This window comes from Chiloscyllium punctatum, chromosome 9 (assembly GCF_047496795.1).
Source record: "Chiloscyllium punctatum isolate Juve2018m chromosome 9, sChiPun1.3, whole genome shotgun sequence".
NCBI classification, from domain to species: Eukaryota; Metazoa; Chordata; class Chondrichthyes; order Orectolobiformes; family Hemiscylliidae; genus Chiloscyllium; species Chiloscyllium punctatum.
The window spans coordinates 48,889,269-48,912,290 of NC_092747.1; the positions used below are offsets into that span (position 1 = coordinate 48,889,269).

The window sequence follows — 23,022 nt, forward strand, 5'->3', positions numbered from 1 at the left end:
GTTGATTTCCTGCTCCACAGATGCTGCCTGACCTGCTGCGTTTTTCCAGCACCACTCTAATCTTGACCCAATTCCTCTGGTAGCTCATTCCATACACGTACCACCCTCTGTGTGAAAACATTGCCCCTTAGGTCTCTTTTATATCTTTCCCCTCTCACCCTAAACTATTCTGGATTCCCCCACCCCAGGGAACAGACTTTGTCTAGTTATCCTATCCATGCCTCTCATGATTTTATAAACTTCTATAAGGTGACCCCTCAGCCTCCGATACTCCAGGGAAAACAGCCCCAGCCTGTTCAGCCTTTCCCTATAGCTGAAATCCTCCAATCCTGGCAACATCCTTGTAAATCTTTTCTGAACCCTTTCAAGTTTCACAACATCTTTCCAATAGGAAGGAGACCAGAATTGCACGCAATATTCCAACAGTGGCCTAACCAATGTCCTGTACAGCCACAACATGACCTCCCAACTCCTGTACTCAATACTCTGACCAATAAAGGAAAGCATACCAAATGCCTTCTTCACTATCCTATCTACCTGCAACTTCACTTTCAAGTAGCTATGAACCTGCACTCCAAGGTCTCTTTGTTCAGCAACACTCCCTCGGACCTTACCATTAAGTGTACAAGTCCTGCTAAGATTTGCTTTCCCAAAATGCAGCACCTCGCATTTATCAGAATTAAACTCCACCTGCCACTTCTCAGCCCATTGACCCATTTGGTCAAGATCCTGTTGTAATCTGAGGTAACCTCCTTCGTTGTCCATTACACCTCCAATTTTGGTGTCATCTGCAAATTTACTAACTCTACCTCTATGTTCACATCCAAATCATTTATATAAATGACGAAAAGTAGAGGACCTAGCACCGATCCTTGTGGAACTCCACTGGTCACAGGCGTCCAGTCTGAAAAACAACCCTCCACCACCAACCTCTGTCTTCTACCCTTCAGCCAATTCTGTATCCAAATGGCTAGTTCACCCTGTATTCCATGAGAGCTATCCTTGCTAATCAGTCTCCCATGTGGAACCTTGTCAAATGCCTTACTGAAGTCCATATAGATCATGTCTACCGCACTGCCCTCATCAATCCTCTTTGTTACTTCAAAAGACTCAATCAATTTTGTGAGACATGATTTCCCATGCACAAAGCCATGTTGACTATCCCTAATCAGTCCTTGTCTTTCCAAATACATGTACATCCTGCCCCTCAGGATTCCCTCCAACAACTTGCCCACCATCGACGTCAAGCTCACTGATCTATAGTTCCCTGGCCTGTCCTTACCACCCTTCATAAACAGTGGCACCACGCTTGCCAACCTCCAGTCTTTCGACACCTCACCTGTGACTATCGTTGATACAAATATTTCACCAAGAGGCCCAGCAATCACTTCTCTAGCTTCCCACAGAGTTCTCGGGTACACCTGAACAGGTCCTGGGGATTTATCCACTTTTATGCATTTCAAGACATGCAGCACTTCCTCCTCTGTAATATGGAATTTTTTAAGACGTCACCATCTATTTCCCTACATTTCATATTTTCCATATCCTTTTCCACAGTAAATACTGATGCAAGTTACTCGTTTAGTATCTCCTCCATCTCCTGTGTCTCTTTGCTGATCTTTGAGGGGCCTTATTCTCTCCCTAGTTTCCCTTTTGTCCTTAATGTATTTGTAAAAACCTTTTGGATTCTCCTTAGCTCTATTTGTCAAAGCTATCTCATGTCCCCTTTTTGCCCTCCTGATTTCCCTCTTAAGTATACTCCACTGCCTTTATACTCTGCTAAGGATTCACTCGATTTATCCTGTCTATACCTGACATATGCTTCCTTCTTTTTCTTAACCGAACCCTCAATTTCTCTAGTCATCCAGCATTCCCTATACCTACCAGCCTTTCCGGTCACCGTAACAGGAATATACTGTCTCTGGATTCTCGTTATCTCATTTCTGAAGGCCTCCCATTTTCTAGCTGTCCCTTTACCTACGAACATCTGCCTCCAATCAGCTTTCGAAAGTTCTTGCCTAATACCATCAAAATTGGCCTCTCTCTAATTTAGAACATCAACTTTTAGATCTGGTCTATCCTTTTCCATCACTATTTTAAAACTAATACAATTATGGTCGCTGGCCCCCACTGACACCTCAGTCATCTGCCCTGCCTTATTTCCCAAGAGTAGGTCAAGTTTTGCACCTTCACTAGTAGGTACATCCACGTACTGAATCAAAACATTTTCTTGTATATTCTTCACAAATTCCCTCCATCGAAACCCTTAACACTATGGCAGTCCCAGTCTATGTTTGGAAAGTTAAAATCCCCTACCATAACCACCCTATTATTCTTACAGATAGCTGAGACGTCCTTACAAATTTGTTTATCAATTTCCCTCTGACTATTAGGGGGTCTATAATACAATCCCAATAAGGTGATCATCCCTTTCTTATTTCTCAGTTCCACCCAAATAACTTCCCTGGATGTATTTCCAGGAATATCCTCCCTCAGTACAGCTGCAATGCTATCTCTTATCAAAAACGCCACAACCCCTCCTCTCTTGCCTCCCTTTCTGTCCTTCCTGTAGCATTTGTTTCCTGGAACATTAAGCTGTCAGTTCTGTCCATCCCTGAGCCATGTTCCTGTAATTGTTTTGATATCCCAGTCCCATGTTCCTATCCATGCCCTGAATTCATCTGCCTTCCCTGTTAGGCCCCTTCCATTGAAATAAATACAGTATAATTTATCAATCCGACCTGTTTCCTGCTTTGTCCCTGCCTGCCCTGACTGTTTGACTTGCTTCTCTTCTCAACTGTACCAGTCTCAGATTGATCTCTTTCCTCACTATCTCCCTGGGTCCCATCATCCCGCCACCTTAAAACTTTAAATCCTCCCGAACAGTTCTAGCAAATCACCCTGCCAGTATATTAGTCCCCTTCCAATTTAGGTGCAATCCGTCCTTCTTGTACAAGTCACTTCTACCCCAAAAGAGATTCCAATGATCCAAAAATGTGAATCATTCTCCCATATACCAGCTCCTCTGCCATGCATTCATCTGTTTTATCCTCCTATTCCTGCCCTCACTAACTTGTAGCACCTGGAGTAATCCAGAAATTACTACTCTCAAGGGCTTCCTTTTTAAATTTCTGCCTAACTCCTGTAATCTCTCTTCAGAATCTCAACCTTTTCCCTTCCTATGTCGTTGGTTCTAGTGTGGACAATGACCTCTTGCTGGCCCCTCTCCCCCATGAGAACCCTCTTTGAGAAATCCTTGATCCTGACACTAGGGAAGCAACACACCATTCTGACTTTTCACTGCTGGCCACAGAAACATCTGTCTGTACCTTGGACTAAAGAGTCCCCTAACACAATCGATCTCTTGGAACCCGACGTACCCCTCATTGCATTAGAGCCAGTCTCAATACCAGAAACTTGGCTGTTCGAGCTACATTCCCCTGAGAATCCATCACCCCCTACATTTTCCAAAACTGCATACCTGTTTGAAATGGGGATAGCCACAGAAGGCTCCTGCACTACCTGCCTACCTCTCTTATCTTTCCTGGAGTTAACCCATCTGTGTGACTGTATCTGAGACTTTTCTCCCTTCTTGTAACTGCCATCCATCACATCCCCTTGCTGTGTAAATTCCTCATTTCCTCTAACAGTCTCTCCAACCCAAACTATTCAATCTGATAGGGTTTGCAACCAACAGCATTTATTGCAGATATAATCCTCAGTAACATATAAACTCTCCCTAAACTCCCACATCTGACAAGAGGAGCATATCGCTCTACTAAAGGCCATTTTTGCTTCTTTCAATCTATAGACCCAGAAAATAGCTGTCTTACTCCTCTACAAAACACTGGTCCAGGTTAAATTAATACTTACGGATTATATTTTTAAGTTTAATCAAAAGACATATCTCAATACAACATATAATCAAGAAAGAATCTACTCTACTCACTACTGCAGACTTACTGTAAGGCCACACTTAAAATATTCACTTATCTGTTTCTGTGCTGTGACCTCTGATCTTCTAACTAATTCATTAAACAAAGTTGTATACCATGCTTTTTTTTCTTTTATATCCAGAAGTGCTCTTACACACAACTGAACTGTTTTTTTTTGCACTGCCAAATCACCTGCGGTATTTTCATCTATTAGCCACCAGTGTTTTTCAATTGATTAATTAACATGTAAGATCTGTTAAAGACAGGGAAAATATTCCTTGCTTTTTTTTTATATGCAGAGTACTCTTAGACGCAACTGTATGCTTTTTGTTTCCCCAATCACTGAACACACTGGTACTTTTTTCATCTATTAACTACAACCCCCAAATCACCCATGCTTCCAACTGATTAATTTATATGCAAAATTTCGACCTGTTCAGGGCATTGCAAACCATCAAAGATCAGGGAGAACACTTCCTGCTTTTACTTTCATTTGATGTATGTAGGGAATGTTGAGTTCAATAAGAAAGCTTATGTCAGTGTTCATATACTGATGCCAGAATATTACCACATAACTGCATCTCTATGACTCTATAAAAATACCTCTGGAAGAAGCATTTGGATTGTGCCGTGTGGGAGTGATCATGAATGAGTACAAACTTGGTGCAGCTGAGATACGTCTGGTATTTTTTTCTGGGGTGGTTTAGATTAACATTCAAACTCTGACATGGACATTCACAACTGCAAACTAGTAAACAAAAAAGCCCAGTTTAATAGCATTTGCCTGGCAATGGCAGTTCAATCAACAGAATGTGGTTGTGTGAATAGTTGTTTCTGTAACGGGAAGCTGACTTCGCAGCTCCATCTTGGGTGGGAGTCATAAAGCAGGCATATTTAATGACTGCACAAGTGGATATGAAACAAGTGCTAACTTTGAATTTGGTGCAGGTGGAAACTTGATGCAGAATGGGAGGGATGTGCTGGTTTTTAGACACTTTTCAGCCTCCAGATTTTGCTGGTGAGGCATTAATTTAGTGAGCAGGTAAGTGATTGTTGGCAATGTTCAAGATTTTACAGTTTCAAGTGCCATTTGGGAGATATATGTATTGCAATAAATTCATAGCTTCATTAATTAAACTACTTAATACAATTACATACAGCAGTTGAGTGATATTTCTAAACTTGTAACCTGATTAAATGAAACTCAACAATGATGGCAGGGCAGGTGATGAGCTGCAGCATGTAGGACAGCAGTGTATGCTGTGGTAAGTACTTCTGCAGAAAGTGTCTGTAGTTTGAGGAACTTCACCTCAAATTTGATGCACTGGATATTATACACTAGAAGAGAAATGGTTCTGAACAAAATCCACACCCACATTTCTGATAAAACCTTTAATTCAGCTAACCAAATTCCATAAAGCTCAGACCCCACTGATTACTATCTCCCCATAAATATAACAACCAATTGAAACACAATTAATCCTTCCTTAATACATCAATCACCCGTTCCCTCATCTATTACATCTCACACTCCTTCAGATCGTGTCAGATGATAACACTGGAGTCTGAGCTTTGGACACTGAGATTAATCAGGGAAGGGAAAAATCACTTGGACTCTTCAGGTTTCAGGATGTTGTTGCATCCTTTAAACAAGATACTTCTGATTTGGTTGATGCTCAGGATAATCAACTTGTGGTTGCAAGTCAGGCAAAAATGGGGACCCAGACAATAGCAGTGGAGGAACCTGAGCACCTTGATTGTCCAGGGATGATTTGTGGTTTATGCAATTTATGTGAATGAGAGCAACAGTTTCAGATGATGAGCAAACTGACCATAGAACCACATGTAGAACTCCAATCAAGTGGGAGAAGTGAAAAGGAATGTAAGTGTGGCAGGGGACTTTTTGGTTAGGAGTTAGATGCTATTCTGGGCAGCTAGGAGCATGAGTCCTGAAGGCTGCATTGCTTGCCCAGCAAGCAATTCGAGTCATAGAGATGTACACCACAGAAACAGACCCTTTGTTCCAACTTTCCATGCTGACTTGATGTCCCAACCCAATCTAGTCCCACCTGCCAGCACCCAGCCCATATCCCTCCAAACCCTTCCTACTCATATACCCAGCCAGATGCCTTTTAAATGTTACAATTGTACCAGCCTCCACCACTTCCTCTGTCAGCTCATTCCATACACGTACCACCCTCTGCGTGAAAAAGTTGCCCTTAGGTCTCTTTTTTTTTATCTTTCCCCTCTCTTGTTCTGGACTCCTCCACCCCAGGGAAGAGACTTTGTCTACTTATCCTATCCATGCCCTCATGATTTTATAAACCTGTATAAGGTCACCCCTCAGCCTCCAACGTTCCAGGGAAAACAGCCCCAGCCTATTCACGTAGCAATAACTTATTTTTGTATATCACCTTTAACATAATAAAACATTCTAAGGCACTTCAACGGACCATTAAAACAACAAAGTATGACATCAAGCTAATGACTTCCTGTATCATCAGGTTTGTGAGCTCAAATTTCATTTAGAATTTGGGTGCATCACGTATTATAAAGTCATAGAGTCACAGAATCATAGAGCACAGAAACAGATCCTTCAGTCCAACCAGTCTATGCTGATTATAATCCCAAACTAAACTAGTCCCACCTGCCTCTGCTTGGCCCATATCCCTCCAAACATTTCTTAATTATGTACTCTTCTAAATGTCTTTTAAATGTTGTAATTGTATCCTCTGGAAGTTCATTCCATACACAAACCACACTCTGTGTAGAAACAAAACTGCCTACATGTCTTTTTTAAATCTTTCTCCTCTCACCTTAAAACTATGCCCCCTAATCTTGAAATACCCCACCCCAGGGAAAAAAAACACCTGCCATTCAGCTTATCTATATCTCAGCCTCTTATGTTCCAGTTAAAAAAAAGTCTTCACGTAATGCTGAGAGATTGCTTCCATGTTTGTTACTGCACTTGTCAACAGAGACATTAAGCTGATGCCCTATCTTCCTGTTTATATGGACTTCTAAACCTTGCATTACATTTTTCACAAAAAGGGAAGTGCAGCTTTAACTCTATACCAATATTTAGCTTTTAACCTAAACTGGACCACCCCTGAAAATAACAGGACTTGCAACTTTGAATGCTTGTTTGTGTAATGAAGGTAACTTGTCAACAATGTGTTGTCTGCTCTCACTTTGAGGCTAGCAATGAACTGAATTGATTTTTTTATTGTCACGTGTGCCTAAGCACAATGAAAAGCTTTGTTTTGAGCTGTACAGGCAGATTGTAGTATGCAAGGAGGCCAATCTATGGCTCAGGAAGGAGCGATACATTTTGTAATGGTGCAACATTGGAGAGAACATGCTCCAAAGTTCTTGGACAATAGGAGCCCTTGGTGGTGGGGTTAGAAGGAGGAGAAGTACGATATCCAGAGGGACCCAAGAGGTTTTCCAAATAATTACACATGAGGAAATTGAATCAGAGCCATTTAGGTCAATGCTGTTAGTCAAATCTTGAAGACCTGGATGCAGGGCTACAAGAAGTTCAATGACCTGATTTGAAGAGCCATGGTCACTGAATTCATCCTCAAATGCCATATCCTGCCAACTACACCATTAGTCCCAAAGACTGTTCAATGAGTCAAATCCCCATAGCTCACCTACAAACAATTGTTTTTAATCAAGAGTTAATACCCAAACGTTCATAGCTGCACTTCCCACACATTACTACAGAGGGCCTCACACCACATCTCTCAGGTTAAACACATTGCCAGCTATTCTACCAAGTAGATTATGTTACCTATTTACAACAGAGGAGAATGCTTGCCATCAATGGAGTGGCCATCCCTGAGGCTGTTAGCAGCAGGACTGAAACCATCGAGGATGATGTATCCTTACCCTTAATCGTTCTCATCACATCCACCTCTTGTTATCCCATCAATGCTCCTGGTTTATAAGTTGCAAAATGTCATAACCCATGGGCATCTTGGTTCTCTGCCATAGCCTTTTTTAGGTACTTTTCTTCGACCAAGTTCCTGAGTGTTACAGATCCATATGTTGCTCCAAATCATGTTCCAACAATAGCCATTTGAATAATCTGATAATATGACCCATTTCTATACAGTCTGTTCTTCAATGACACGATTGTTGTGTTCTCATGTGACCTCCCATTATAGAACATTGTGCAAGAGAAATAATGGGGCTTGTGGGAAAACAGGCTTCGGGGTCGAGCAAAAGAAAATCAGTAAAAATCGAAACAAAAATAGTTAGCCTAACACAAACATTAGCACAAGTCTAAGTAAATGATAAGATCATTATTTTAATGAAATAATACAACAAATTTAACACTTCACCCTGAAAAACTGGAAGGTAACTTGAATGGGTTTCTGAGTTTGCTGAGTTACAGCACTATGTTAAGAAGACAGGGCCATCATTAGAATTATCATCACTTTCAGGTGCAGTTCTGGGTGCAGGGTTATGACGAAAAAAATATTTCTCCAGAAGGATGGCTGTGGTTCATGTCCTCAGTCTGTTTCTTGGGATTGGCTTAAAAATGGCATCTACTTGTTGCTGCTTTGCCATCTTCCTTCTTTCATGAAGAAGCTGTTCATAGGGTGCCAGAAAAGACTTTATGCCACAAACTGCTATTCTACTGTGTTCTGCATTGTAGTCATTGTCTTCTGAGAGCTGCAACTGCTTCTCAACTTCCCTCAAGAAAGAAGACTAAAAGAGAAGTGGGAAGTTCTCGTAGTGCTGCATCGTGGACTTCATTGTCTTATCTCCAGCTTCAATTTGCCCAGCAGCAACAAATTGTTGTAGATCAGCCATGGAGAGGTCTTCACAATGGGATTCAAGCAGCTCCTCAACATCCTCAGTCTCCGCTTCCTCAAATCCAACTTGCTTTGCAAGAGCAACACAACGTTCTTTGATTGCTGTGAGCTACTCTGACAGTTCAACACCTTTAAAATCATGAAGAAAATCTGACAGAAGCTGCCAACAAACTGCATGCAAGCAGTCCTTACTAATATCACACCATGATGATGTCAATAGCATTCTTAATGTTAAAGCTCTTCCAAAACTGAGGAACACCATCCTCATTATCCCCCTCAGTAGCTGCAATCAGCTTCCTGAATGCATGCCTTAAATAATAAGCTTTAAAAGCTGCTATTTCACCCTGGTCCATGGGTTGAATGAGACAGGTTGTGTTCAGAGGTAGAAATAACACTTTGATGTTTTCAGAAAACTCACCAATGGTGGGAAAATGGCTCGGTGCACTGTTCAGAATGAAGAGAATCTTGAAATTCAAATTTTTTCTCCTGCAATAATTTCTAAAAGTATCTTCAAACATCAACAATAAGGTCAGAAAAAATTTGTTCCAACATCAAACCTCTTTTGCTTGGCCTGAAGTAGACACCTCGGTTGGCTTCCAGGGAACGTTTCAAGGCTCACACATTGGCAGAGTGATACAACCAGCACAAGCTTAAGCTTTAAGTCTCCACTAGCATTGGCACCCAACGATACAGTAATACAATCCCTTGCGACCTTAAAACCTGGAGCGTGTGCTTCATTCTCAAAAAATGTAGGACTGGATGGCATTCACTTCCAGTATAAACCTGTCTTGTCCAAATTGAAGATTTGATCGAAGGTGAGGCCCTTTTCCTCAATGAATTTTTTCACCACAGGAAGAAATGACAGTGCACATTCCTTGTCTGCACTGGCAGCTTCACCGTAACTTTGTCCTTCCATATTCATAGAAACACAGTGAGATTTGCAAAGAAAAACTGTACCAGAAGTTACTGAGTACAGTATTGTACTTTCAGGAAGCACTTCACCACAAGGCACAAGAATCAACTGGCCATGTGATGTTAACCCGGGTCCAGTCCTCAGCGTATTGTGACACCTAGTGCCAGGGATGGAATTATGTAATATCCAAGGGGAGTTTGTGTTTTTAAAAAAATGTTCCCCAATTCACCAATAGCGCTACAACCAAATTGCATTGATGCAATGTGCATTTTCGGAGAATGACCTGTACAGGGACTTGTTCTCTGCAAGTAAAAGCAATTTGTAAAACCTTGGGGCCTACAGGTCCCTGTTGCTCCCACCATGAAATATTTTGACCAATCAGAGTTAACTTGTCAACCAGTCAGTATCGGGTAGGTAAAAACAATGACTGCAGATGCTGGAAAGCAAATACTGGATTAGTGGTGCTGGAAGAGCACAGCAGTTCAGGCAGCATCCAACGAGCAGCGAAATCGACATTTCGGGCAAAAGCCCTTCATCAGGAATAAAGGCAGTGAGCCTGAAGCGTGGAGAGATAAGCTAGAGGAGGGTGGGGGTGGGGAGAGAGTAGCATAGAGTACAATGGGTGAGTGGGGGAGGGGATGAAGGTGATAGGTCAAGGAGGAGAGGGTGGAGTGGATAGGTGGAAAAGAAGATAGGCAGATCGGACAAGTCCGGACAAGTCAAGGAGACAGTGCTGAGCTGGAAGTTTGAAACTAGGATGAGGTGGGGGAAGGGGAAATGAGGAAGCTGTTGAAGTCCACATTGATGCCCTGGGGTTGAAGTGTTCCGAGGCGGAAGATGAGGCGTTCTTCCTCCAGGCGTCTGGTGGTGAGGGAGCGGTGGTGAAGGAGGCCCAGGACCTCCATGTCCTCGGCAGAGTGGGAGGGGGAGTTGAAATGTTGGGCCACGGGGCAGTGTGGTTGATTGGTGCGGGTGTCTCGGAGATGTTCCCTAAAGCGCTCTGCTAGGAGGTGCCCAGTCTCCCCAATGTAGAGGAGACCACATCGGGAGCAACGGATACAATAAATGATATTAGTGGATGTGCAGGTAAAACTTTGATGGATGTGGAAGGCCTTGGATAGAGGTGAGGGAGGAGGTGTGGGCACAGGTTTTACAGTTCCTGCGGTGGCAGGGGAAAGTGCCAGAATGGGAGGGAGGGTCATAGGGGGGTGTGGACCTGACCAGGTAGTCGCGGAGGGAACGGTCTTTGCGGAAGGCGGAAAGGGGTGGGGAGGGAAATATATCCCTGGTGGTGGGGTCTTTTTGGAGGTGGCGGAAATGTCGGCGGATGATTTGGTTTATGCGAAGGTTTGTAGGGTGGAAGGTGAGCACCAGGGGCGTTCTGTCGTTGTTACGGTTGGAGGGGTGGGGTTTGAGGGCAGAGGTGCGGGATGTGGACGAGATGCGTTGGAGGGCATCTTTAACCACGTGGGAAGGGAAATTGCGGTCTCTAAAGAAGGAGGCCATCTGGTGTGTTCTATGGTGGAACTGGTCCTACTGGGAGCAGATACGGCGGAGGCGGAGAAATTGGGAATACGGGATGGCATTTTTGCAAGAGATAGGGTGGGAAGAGGTGTAATCCAGGTAGCTGTGGGAGTCGGTGGGTTTGTAAAAAATGTCAGTGTCAAGTCAGTCGTCATTAATGGAGATGGAGAGGTCCAGGAAGGGGAGCGAGGTGTCAGAGATGGTCCAGGTAAATTTAAGGTCAGGGTGGAATGTGTTGGTGAAGTTGATGAATTGCTCAACCTCCTCGCGGGAACACGAGGTGGCGCCAATGCAGTCGTCAATGTAGCGGAGGAAGAGGTGGGGAGTGGTGCCGGTGTAATTACGGAAGATCAACTGTTCTACATAGCCAACAAAGAGACAGGCATAGCTGGGGCCCATATGTGTGCCCATGGCTACCCCTTTGGTCTGGAGGAAGTGGGAGGATTCAAAGGTGAAATTGTTAAGGGTGAGGACCAGTTCGGCCAAACGAATGAGAGTGTCAGTGGAAGGGTACTGTTGGGGACGTCTGGAGAGGAAAAAACGGAGGGCTTGGAGGCCCTGGTCACGGCGGATGGAAGTGTAGAGGGATTGGATATCCATGGTGAAGATGAGGCGTTGGGGGCCGGGGAAACGGAAGTCGTGGAGGGCGTGGGTGGTGTCTCGAACGTATGTGGGGAGTTCCTGGACTAGGGGGGATAGGACAGTGTTGAGGTAGGTAGAGATGAGTTCAGTGGGGCAGGAGCATGCTGAGACAATGGGTCGGCCAGGGTGGTCAGGCTTGTGGATCTTGGGAAGGAGGTAGAACCGGGCAGTGCGGGGTTCCCGGACTATGAGGTTGGAAGCTGTGGGTGGGAGATCTCCTGAGGTGATGAGGTTCTGTATGGTCTGGGAGATGATGGTTTGGTGATGGGGGTGGGGTCATGGTCGAGGGGGCAGTACGAAGAGGTGTCCTCGAGTTGGCGTTTGGCTTCAGCGGTGTAGAGGTCAGTGCGCCAGACTACCACTGCGCCCCCTTTATCCGCTGGCTTAATGGTGAGGTTGGGATTGGAGCAGAGGGATTGGAGGGCTGCGCGTTGTGAGGGTGAGAGGTTGGAGTGGGGTCAACAGGTTGAGGCGGTTAATGTCCCGGCGGCAGTTGGAAATGAAGAGGTCGAGGGCAGGTAATAGGCCAGCGCGGGGTGTCCAGGTGGATGCAGTGTGTTGGAGGTGGGCAAAGGGGTCCTCGGAAGGTGGGCGGGAGTCCTGATTGTGAAAGTAAGCTCGGAGGCGGAGGCGACGGAAGAATTGTTCGATGTCACGGCGTGTATTAAATTCATTGATGCGTGGACGGAGGGGGATGAAGGTGAGTCCTTTGCTGAGGACTGATCGTCAGTATCCTTTACTTTTGTAATATAAATCATTATGATCATTTGCCATTCTTGAATTTATCATGACGAATGCAAGATAAATAGTTTTGGCAATAGCTTTTTTTTAGTAGTATTTATACTTTGCTTTCATTGCAAAAATTCAGTTTGTCTATCATGATTCTTTTTTTGTCTGAGTTCATAGTATTAGAGTCACAGAGTCATAGAGATGTACAGCATGGAAACAGACCCTTCGGTCCAACCCGTCCATGCCGACCAGATATCCCAACCCAATCTAGTCCCACCTGCCAGCACCCGGCCCATATCCCTCCAAACCCTTCCTATTCATACACCCATCCAAATGCCTTTTAAATGTTGCAATTGTACCAGCCTACACCACTTCCTCTGGCAGCTCATTCTATACACGTAACACCCTCTGTGTGAAAACGTTGCTCCTTAGGTCTCTTTTATATGTTTCCCCTCTCACCCTAAAAGACTTTGTCTATTTATCTTATCCATGCCCCTCATAATTTTGTAAACCTCTATAAGGTCACCCCCTCAGCCTCCAACGCTCCAGGGAAAACAGCCCCAGCCTGTTCAGCCTCTCCCTATAGCTCAAATCCTCCAACCCTGGCAACATCCTTGTAAATCTTTTCTGAACCCTTTCAAGTTTCAACATCTTTCCGATAGGAAGGAGATCAGAATTGTACACAATATTCCAACAGTGGCCTAACTAATGTCCTGTACAGCCGCAACATGACCTCCCAACTCCTGTACTCAGTACTCTGACCAGTAAAGGAAAGCATACCAAACACCTTCTTCACTATCCTATCTACCTGCGACTCCACTTTCAAGGAGCTACGAACCTGCACTCCAAGGTCTCTTTGTTCAGCAACACTCCCTAGGACTCCCATTAAGTGTATAAGTCCTGCTAAGAATTGCTTTCCCAAAATGCAGCACCTCACATTTATCTGAATTAAACTCCACCTGCCACTTCTCAGCCCACTGGCCCATCTGATCAAGATCCTGTTGTAATCTGAGGTAACCCTCTTCACTGTCCACTACACCTCCAATTTTGGTGTCATCTGCAAATATACTAACCATACCTCTTATGCTCGCATCCAAATCATTCATATAAATGAAAGAAAGTAGAGGACCCAGCACTGATCCTTGTGGCACTCCACTGGTCACAGGCCTCCAGTCTGAAAAGCAACCCTCAACCACCACTCCTCAGTCTTCTACCTTTTAGCCAGTTCTGTATCCAAATGGCTAGTTCTCCCTGTATTCCTTGCTAATGAGTCTCCCATGGGGAACCTTGTTGTTCGCCTTACTGAAGTCCATATAGTGGATTAGTGGTGCTGGAAGAGCACAGCAGTTCAGGCAGCATCCAATGAGCAGCGAAATCGATGTTTCGGGCAAAAGATCACATCTACTGCTCTGCCCTCATCAATCCTCTGAGGATTCTGTGGACCATTTTAGAATTTTGCATTACATGTGAAAATCAACATAAGTCTTTATGTAGCATATTGATAATGGAGACATGTTTGTATACAAAGCAACAGATTTAGAGAATAGTTACCACTCGGTGGGACTTGTCCTATTGCGAGTCATTTTCGTTTGTACGATTTCTCTGCAGGTTAGTTCCACTTAGAATCATAGAGTCATAGAGATGTACAGCATTTGGTCCACTTCGTTCATGCTGACCAGATATCCTAAATTACTCTATTCATTTTCCAGGACTTGGCTCCTTTCCCTCTAAACCCTTTCTATTCATGTGCCCATCAAGATGCCTTTTCAATGTTGTCACTGTACCAGCTTCCACTACTTCCTCTGGCAGCCCATTCCAGACAGACACCTCCCTTTGCATGAAAAAGTTGCCCCTTTGGACCCTTTGAAATCTATCCCCTTTCATCCTAAACCTATGTCCTCCGGTTCTGGATTCCACATTTCTTCACCCTTATTTGCTGTAACTGTGCAATTTTTTTCTGTTAAGATAATTATTTGCTTCCCTTAGTTGATGCTGATTTAATGCCAAGTGCTGTAATCTGTTGACTTTTTCAGAGTTACAATATGCTGAGCTGTACGAAATCACAAAACTACTCAAGTTTTTTCACGTATAAGAAAAATTTCAAACTTAGGGGGCACCCGGATTTGAACCGGGGACCTCTTGATCTGCAGTCAAATGCTCTACCACTGAGCTATACCCCCAGTACTGATAAAGTTGCTATCGGTCTATGTATTTCAGAGAAAGAATGTGTGAATTGATCTCGATGAAGGTTTGTTTCATTTGTGACTTTGAATGTCTCGATCGGCTAATGTTACCACCGAGGTGATTTAATTACTGTACGTTCCACAGAGCCATTGTGACGCATATTGGACGAACGTTAATACATGAGGAATAGAATGCTGCCGCCTGGCGGTTCCACCAGGTCAGAGATATTTTTATCGGAGATTCTGTCCCCGCGCTGTTTACGTGTCAGCCTTCTGCAGTCCGGCAGATATTCTCGATCACAGCGAGTAGAAGTATTACATCCTGTATTGCTAGCTGTTTCCCTAACTTTGCAGCATTTTGCAATTTGAGTTTTTTACAACTGGTGTTAACTTGTTAGTGGAGTTTGGCTGTGAATACCTAAACACAATGTGGGGGCATTATTGGCAATTGGTACCCAACCTGTGTTCTGGGTCTTAACGCTGTTGGAAAGAATATCGAAAATCTGTGCTCGTCTTACTTCAAATTAGTTGAAGGGTAAATAGCAGCAGTAAATCTATGCAATATTGGAAAATGACAAAAGATTGAACACATAAAGGAAGTGGACTAACTGAAAACAAAAGGAATGGAAGCGAAATGCAGGAAATAGTCAGCAGACCGCGCAGCATCTGTGGCAAGACAAAAATAATGTTCCAGTCAACGATTCTATCGTAATATCCTCAATGGGTATGTCTCTATACGCACCTCTTGGCCCAGGATTCTAAACGTATAATGAACATTTTCTCTTAAGTCTGTAGACTGCAGATTTAATTGATTCTGGCATAAAGTGTACGAAACAAAAGCTTTTCCGCCCATCTTAATGTATCCTTTCAGAAGCAGTAATAACTGATACTGAGTCAGATTTTTTTACAGTCCTGAAAAAAGGCCTTCTGTTCAGCAAACACCGATCCTAGTCCTGTTTTCCAGCACTCACATCTTTTCAAATGCTCATGTGATTGATTATTAAAAACCTTGAGCTTTCCTGCTCTGTCACCTTTTAAATAACGAATTCCAGATATCCACCACATTCTCCGTGAAAATATCTTTCTTTAAATCTCTTCTAAATCTCTGCTCCTTACCTTAAAACTCTGACCTCTCGACTTCGGTGGAAAGCTTCTCTCCATCTCCGCCTCTCAGAGCTTTGTACACCTCATTCAGGCTTCTCCCTCTCAGTTTTCAGGAAAACAACCCCAGCTTATCTCGTCTCACTTCATGGCTGAATTGCTCCAGCCCAAGCAACATCCTGATGAATCTATTTTGCACCTGACAATCACATCCTTCCTATAGTGTGACGACGGGAACTCCTTCTGTGGCCTAACTAATGTTGCAGCTCCAGCTCCAACACAACTTCCCAGCTCTTGTACTCAAGAAGAAGGGCTCATGCCCAAAACGTCGATTCTCCTGCTCCTTGGATGCTGCCTGACCTGCTGCGCTTTTCCAGCAACACATTTTCAGCTCTGATCTCCAGTCCTCACTTTCTCCTCTTGTACTCAATGCCTTGACAAACAGGCAAGTACCCCATAGGTTTTCTGGACCACCTTTACTTGACATGCCCACCAAGATCCTTCGGATCCTCCGTACTTCCTAGGGTTACACTTTGTATTATAGAGAAAAAACTCAAAGCATTACGAGCATCACAAAGAATGACCCACATTGACCTATTGTTCCATCATCCTTCAAAATCACAGAACTGTTATGAAGCAGAAAGAGGCCTTTTTGGTTTAGATTACATTTAGATTACATTAGCTACAGCGTAGAAACAGGCCATTCGGCCCAACAAGTCCACACCAACCCTCCGAAGAGTAACCCACCCAAACATATTTCCCTCTGACTAATACACCTAACACTATGGACAATTTATTTTCTCTTAAGTTTTCTCACTGTATCTTAAACTTGCTACCTTAATTTGCCTCAGCCCCAGCAGCAAATATCACAATTGATTTCCACTAAGCTGAGACCAAAACACTGCAATGGTAACTAGAGGCCACTTTTCTATATATGTTTCCTTTATGTCTACAGTTTCCTGCCTTTCCCTGTAACCGTGCACTTTGAATGACTATTTAATTAGAAACAGTGCCCTCATGAATCCCTCAATTGAAACTGCCTCCACCATGCTTCCAACAGTGCATTCCAGATCTTAACCACTTGTGTGAAAAGATTCTTTCACATCTCACATTTGTTCCTTTTGCAAATCACTAATTCTGTTCAGCAATCCTCATACGAGCACGAAGAGTTTCTCCATAACTATTCTGTCCAGATCCTTCATGATTTGAAAACTTCTAGAACCTAGAACAATACAGCGCAGCACAGGCCCTTCGGCCCTCGATGTTGTGCCGACCTGTGAACTATTCTCAGTTTATCCCCCTACACTATCCCATCATCATCCATGTGCTTATCCAAGGATTGTTTAAATCTCTCTAATGTGGCTGAGTTGACTACATTAGCAGGTAGGGCATTCCATGCCCTAACCACTCTCTGTGTAAAAAGCCTGTCTCTGACATTTGTCTTAAATCTATCACCCCTCAATTTGTAGTTATGCCCCCTTGTACAAGCTGACGTCATCATCCTCGGAAAAAGACTTTCACTGTCTATCCTATCTAAGCCTCTGATCATCTTGTATGTCTCTATCAGCTCCCCTCTTAGCTGCCGCCTTTCCAGTGAGAACAGACCCATGTCTCTCAGCCTTTCTTCATAAGACATTCCCTTCAGACCAGGCAACATCCTGGTAAATCTCCTCTGCACCTTTTCCAATGCTTTCACATCATTCCCGAAATATGGTGACCAGAACTGTACACTTTATTCCAAGTGTGGCCGTACTAGCGTTTTGTATAGTTACAAAATGATATTGCGGCTCTGGAACTCAATCCCTCTATGAATGAAACCTAACACACCGTATGCCTTCTTAACAGCACTATCCACCTGGGTGGCAACTTTCAGGGATCTATGTAGATGGAATTCAAGATCCCTTTGCACATGCACACTACCAAGAATCTTTCCATTGACCCAGTACTCTGCCTTCCTGTTATTCTTCCCAAAGTGCATCACCTCACATTTAGCTGCATTGAACTCCATTTGCCACCTCTCAGCCCAATTCTGGAGTTTATCTAAGTCCCCCTGCAACATGTAACATGCTTCCAAACTGTCCACCACTCCACCGACTTTAGTGTCGTCTGCAAATTTACTAATCCATCCACTTATGCCTGTGTTTAATCATTTATGAATATGACAAATAGTAGTGGTCCCAAAACAGATCCTTGTGGCACACCAGTAGTAACCGGACTCCAGGCTGAATATTTTCCATCAACCACCACATGCTGCCTTCTTTCAGAAAGCCAGTTTCTAATCCAAACTGCTAAATCACCCTCAATCCCATGCCTCTGCATTTTCTCCAACAGTCTACCATGTGGAACCTTATCAAAGGCTTTACTGAAGTCCATGTAGACCACGTCAACTGCCCTACCCTCATCTACATGCTTGGTCACCTTTCTATCAGATCTCCTCTTAGCCCCCTCCTCTCCAGGGGAAAATGTTCTAACCTGTCCAACCTCTCTTAATATCTGAAGTTTCCCATCCCAGGAACCTTGTTCCTAAACCTCTTCTTCACTCTCTGCAATGTGCTCAGATCCTTCCCAAAGTGTGGTGTCCACACCAGTACACTGCTTGGGGTCCCCTGCGGTATCTTTATGTTTCTCTTGAACTGCCTGATTATCCTGAACCTGTGGTGTGACCACACCTTTGAATATGCTATCCACATAATTCTCTGCCTGGTGAATGCACTTCAGTGATTCCAGCTGCCCCTCAGGTTCCGAAACCAGTAAAACTCATTAAAAGTTTATTTAAGCTTGTTAAATTGGTGACACTTCCTGCACAACTCTCCATGTACCACAGACTGCCCTAACATACCTTAAGTTTATGTGAACATTGTTTAACTTACTTTAGCCTTACTTTGCCTTATTTTAAGGTTAATTTTACTTACTTTAACCTTAACTCGGTACCACTTATTATAAACCGGAGGTTAGTAAAATTAGTAAGGCTGAAATTTCTCACCCTTACTGCAAATCGGCTTCCTCTCCTGTGCCTATATATTCTTAATCTCCCTGTGCTCTCTGGTGCATTTGTTATGGACTAGGCCAGACCACTCAAAACATTCTTAAGCAGGCAGCCCAGACGATAATTTTGCAATTTGATTCAGTAAGTTTATAGTGAAAATTACCTGGAGTAAGTTAGTGAGGTTGACTATTAAATTTTAAAACAGACAAAAATTTATTCACAAAATTACACAATGAAACACAAAGAACAGAATAAAGAACGCTGACAGAACTCAGTCTATCCAAACTAGGCTTAATTATGCTGCTCTGAATATACATAACAGTCCCAATAAGCAAACCTTCTTGAAAAACAGTATAAATAGAACAGATGCTTAAAGGTTGAAGTTAGAGGGCAGAAGAGAGAGAGCTTGTTTCCACACAGCTCACTGTTGAACTCCCAACCAGATCTGGACTGAACTGAATTGCTCAGCTAGAGAGCTGACCGCTCCCCTTTCATTCTCCAGGTCACTTGTAAAACATGACCACTTTGGCCTGAAGTTTCATCTGTTTACATATAAACAAAAGGCCTCTCAAATCCTTTTCATCTCAGTACCAAACCAGACTGATCGGAGCCCGGCCTGGTTTATTACCCCTCTGAAAAAAATCAAGGACTGAGTATCCTGGAGCCAAGGAACAGCCTTTAGAAAAAAAATGACTAGCTTTGTGACACAGTGTTCAGAGTGAAGTTTCTTCTGCACTCTGCTCTTTTTAAACTTGCTGTTCCTCTCTTTGTGCTGTTTAGAATTCTCTTTCTCTGGGGGAAAAAAATTCCGGGCTGAATTTTGTCAGTCCTCTGGTGAGGTGCAGGGAAAGTTAATAAAATGGCATGGGAAGACATGAGGGATGGAACCCAGTATTTACCTGCTGCTAGGTCAATATTGCCAGCACCAAGAATGTGGCCACCCACTCAAATGCCCAATGAAGTGTCCTTTTGCCACCACGTTCTTGCTTGCACCGAGAAGGCCTGCTGCTCCTTAGAGACACTGTCAGTAAAGGCCAGGATGCCTCCCAGTAGGGATGAAAGAGGAGGCTTTTACATTTCCATTCTATAGCTAGAGGGTGGGGTTCAGGGTTGATGGGCTCCCAGTGGCAATAGCCATCTTTGTGGCAATAATGGTCTACTTCCACAATTGCCAGGGCCTGCCTGCCAGGCTCAAGTTTACTCCAAAGCACTCATCTCATCTTCAAAGGGCACCTCAACTTTGAAATGCCTTCGCCTTCATACTGCAGCCTTGGCAGTGATCATTGCTTGTTTTAATTTCAAAAATATACTTTATTTATAAAACTATCTTTATATACATACATAGGAATTAGAGCAACTCAATTCTGTACACAGTCTTTACATATGTAGAAAAAATATGTAAAGGGGAGGTGGGGTTGGCCTCTCCACCAACCCCACCTCCCTGCCCTCGACATCATCAGAAACCGCTCCCCCTGCCCCCAACATCGCCCCCTCCCCCCACTCCAAGCCTGTGCAGCACCTCCCCCTGCCCCCAACTCCCATCCAACACTGCCCCCTGCACCCCCCCCCCCCCCCCCCCCAACCCCATACACACCCGCTCCCTCTCTGGGGCAGCTTGTCAGTACACCAACAAGAGTTCTGCAGTTGCATTTGTGGGGTAAGTCTCCAAATAGCGCATGCACACACACGCACACACACACGCACACACACGCACACACGCACACACACCTTTTAACTGCAACGTTTTGACAGGTTCCACCTTTGCCCTGAAAAGGACAATGTTGGAGAGATTATGTGGGGCGGGGGGAGTGGCCAGGGGTTTAGGGTCCAGGGACAGTGGAGAGAGAGAGAGAGAGAGAGAGAGAGGCACAGTGGTTAGCACTGCTGCCTCACAGCGCCAGAGACCTGGGTTCAATTCCTGCCTCAGGCGACTGACTGTGTGGAGTTCGTACATTCTCCCTGTGTCTGCGTGGGTTTCCTCCGGGTGCTCCGGTTTCATCCCACAGTCCAAAGATGTGCAGGTCAGGTGAATTGGCCATGCTAAATTGCCCGTAGTGTTCAGTAAGTGGTAGATGTAGGGGTATGGGTGGGTTGCGCTTCGGCGGAGCGGTGTGGACTTGTTGGGCCGAAGGGCCTGTTTCCACACTGTAAGTAATGTAATCTAATCTTCAGAGGGCAGGAGGTCAGTCATTTGGAGACGGTGCCTGTTTAATCACTGTAAACAAAAGACGTGATCACTGTTGGAACACGTTGTGATGTAATGTTTCCAAAGGGATCTCGAGGTCTCCTTCGAATACTCCTATTTTCAGATAATCGAGGTTCCTCTGTATATGGACAGGGTGAGTCACCAATCCCAGTACAGATCTGACCCAGTTGCAGTGACCTTAGATAGGATTTTGTCATCTGCAATCCACTGAGAAATTGGTCACTAATTTCTAATTTCTCCCTCTCCCCCATGTGCTTGTAAATGAAGGTGATGATATGTTTCCTCATGGATACCTGACAGAAGCATACTGTTGTAGGCCTCCAGCAGGTCCTGGCTAATCAAGTCCCAAAGAACTGAATACAACTTGGCCAGTAAGCCTTCACTTCTAAGAGTTTTATTCTTTTCTAAGGACTTGAGAGCCTTACTCAGACCACCCAGTGATAAAGACTGGTCCAGCCTCTCCCGCGTGTTGTTGTCTAAGACCTCCGTGAGAGAGGACAGGAATACCTGAGAGGTCATGCTGTCTGTGGGCTTCTTGTCATACAGACTGTCATAAAAGGATTTGCTGAATCTCAGGATAGCACATTGAGCTGACATTTCCGAGACCTTTTCATCCTTCAGGCTGTTGAGTCCAGAGTCCTCCTTGTATACCTTCTGGAAGAAGAAACGTGAGCACGTCTCACCCTGCTCCTGGACCAGGGGATTATTTTGGAGGTCTCTAAGGCAAAGAGGCTTGGTAGCTCTTCACCTTGGAGATCCTCTGTGACACTGACCCCCATCATTTGCAACAGGAGTAGGTTCTGCATGCTTTTCTGAGATTTTCCTGTCTCTCTCACCTTCTGAGCATCTTTGAGGATAAGGAATCTCTTGAGGTTTCCCCCCAATCCCCTGGAAACTCAAAGGACTTCACGGTTTTTCAAATTGCACAATCTCTATGAGCTGCTCAATATTTTTTGGAGTCAACAGTTTCATAGTCAGCCAGCAGGAGGCAGTGGTCAGACAAAAACACTGGCTTGATGTCAGTGTATCTGACTGCAAACATGCATGGGATAGAAATCGATCCTTGAGTGGATAGACCTGTCTGGCTGCGATCTATGGTCTGCAGAGTTGCTGAAAGTGTCAGGCAGTGTGGCAGCTTTAACCATTTCTATCAGGAAGGGTGCCACAGCTGAGGTTGCAGGTGATATGGCAGTTCTGAGTCTTGCCACACCTTGAACTGGCATGGGCTCCTACTTTTTGGTCATGACAGCAGGAATTCTCCCCTTAAAAACTTCAGTCCATTCTACTCTGGTGGTGGTTTGGAACTTGAAATATATGAATTGAAAGATTTAAAAAGAGGAACACTGTAAATTTTAATGAGCAAAACTGGTAATTGGTCCTATGTGAGTGAGGACAAATTTTACTTAAATTACAAAAAACGCTGGAAACACAGCAGAACAGATAGCAATGGTGAAGCCAGTAACAGTTAACGTTTCAGATCTGCATTGGAACAGCAGTAGACCATTCAACCTACCGAGGAAAAAGTGAGGCCTGCAGATGCTGGAGCTCAGAGTCAACAAGTGTGATGCTGGAAAAGCACAGCAGGTGAGGCAGCATCCGAGGAGCAGGAATTTCGACATTTCAGGCATCAGCCCTTCATCAGGAATATGGGATGGTGGAGGGGGGGGTCAAGGGGGCTGAGAGATAAAGAGGAGGGGGTGGTTGGAGATGGGGGAAAGGTAGCTAGGAAGGCGATAGGTAGATGAAGGTGGGGGGGTGATGGTGATAAGTCGGAGCAGATTTGTGGGGAAGGAAAATGGACAGGGTGGAGAAGTTCAAGAGGGCAGTGCCGAGTTGGATGGTTGGATCTGGGAGAGGGTGGGGGTAGGGGAGATGAGGAAATAGGTAAAATCGATGTTGATGAGGCGATGGTTGGCTAGGATTTGGCGGTGGAGGAGGCCCAGATGGGAGAGGAAGTTGAAGTGGTCAGCCACAGGG

At 44.3% G+C, this 23,022-nt stretch overlaps 1 non-coding gene across 1 annotated transcript; it reads right to left on the minus strand.

The window, feature by feature from the left end:
• Nucleotides 1-14,677: 14,677 nt before the first annotated feature.
• Nucleotides 14,678-14,749, minus strand: trnac-gca (transfer RNA cysteine (anticodon GCA)). The gene has a single exon. It is a non-coding gene; the product is annotated as a tRNA-Cys (tRNA).
• Nucleotides 14,750-23,022: the final 8,273 nt, after the last annotated feature.